Source organism: Myotis davidii, unplaced genomic scaffold (genome assembly GCF_000327345.1).
Source record: "Myotis davidii unplaced genomic scaffold, ASM32734v1 scaffold32, whole genome shotgun sequence".
Lineage (NCBI taxonomy): Eukaryota > Metazoa > Chordata > Mammalia > Chiroptera > Vespertilionidae > Myotis > Myotis davidii.
In genome coordinates this window covers 2,135,565-2,137,107 of record NW_006286587.1, presented here as the reverse complement: position 1 = coordinate 2,137,107, position 1,543 = coordinate 2,135,565, and positions in this window count along the sequence as shown.

The following is a 1,543-nucleotide window of genomic DNA, read 5'->3' as shown; positions in this document are numbered from 1 at the left end:
AGGTGATGATAAAAATAAGTCTCCAAGACATATTAAGAAGAATGCAACTCCCTGAATAATATGTGGGCCTTCGTATAAATTAAAAACTTGATTGTATAACAGGAATGTTGTAAGCTACAAATACTCAGAAAACTGTAGCAGTGGCTTAAACAACAAAGATCTTTAATTATCTAGTATCTCAGAAACCTGAAAATTGGGAGTCCAGGATTAGTAATAAAGTCACCAAGAACCCGTCTTTCTGCTTATCCATCCCCAAGCTGTTTGATCTCTTATTATCACTTTCTGCTACCAGGAGGCTACCTCTGCTTCAGGCACCATATCCACATTAAAGGCAAGAAGAAGGTAGGAGATTTAATGCCAGAGTATGCTCTTCTCACATCTATCTCTTATAATCATTGGCCAGAACTACATCACGTGACCCCCTCCACCATCCAGTTGCAAGGGTTTCTGGGAAAGTGAGTATCTGGGGGGGGAAATGGAACATATTACCATGACTGGCTTAGCCAAGCATGATTTGTCTTCAGAGGCTGGGCACATTGCCACTCTAAACAAACTCCTCAACAGGGATTATCTGGGTGATAATCCATATTTTATTAGAATAACAACCAGTTATTTTAAGCCTAATTATAAATATTTTAAATGAATAGGTGAATAAACCATCAAACAACTGGACGTATGGCCATCTGATTGGTTTTATTGAGAGCCAAGGATAGATGATAACCCATATGTTAGTGACTCCAGGTGGGGCAATTTTGAGGCTCTCCCATGAGAGAAGATCAAGCAGCAATTCTCAGAAGAGCACAGGGTCTTCTTTAAGCTCTCAAACCACTCCCACAGGGCTACTGATGGAACCCAAACTTAAGAATAGCCTGATCTTTTCTGAGGACATAAGTCAGACTCGTGTCTCCTCCAGGAGGCTGGGGACTCCTCCCAGGGCCCAGGGAAGTTACTTGCTTTATTTAAGGTGTTGATTCATTTAAGTTCCACTTAGTCCAAGCTACTAACTAGCGCCCCTGTTGGAGAAAGGAGTGGTCTCACAAAAGGCCTGAATCAGAGTAGATTGTTCTTGCAAAACTCGCATTTTCTAGCAAGTCTCTTACCCCTCAGTGGCACTCAGTTTCCACATTTGTTAAACGGGGCAAGTAGATCCATAATGTCAAAGGCCTCTCCCATGGCAAAGGCAGCAGTTCTAAACACATTTTCTCCCCCTACCAGGGCCTCTGTGAAATTCACTCTCAGAGATTCCACAGGCCTAATACACCAAGATTCAAACCCTAGCTTTCCCCTTACAAGCTCGATGACCTTGAGCAAATTATTTAACCCCTCTGAATTCATTTACTCATCTAATTAGCAGAAAATGTCATACTTCTCAGGTCAGGAGGCTCACCTTGTTTCCACTCCAGCTCACCCTATACTTCTGGAGTCCCAAGTGGCCTCCATGTTACCAAGCCCAGCGGGCATTCTTTTGTCTTTATTTTACCTCTTTGTAGCATCTGACACTGTCCCTTACATCTCCTCCTCTCCCCCTCCCCCCTCCTCCTTT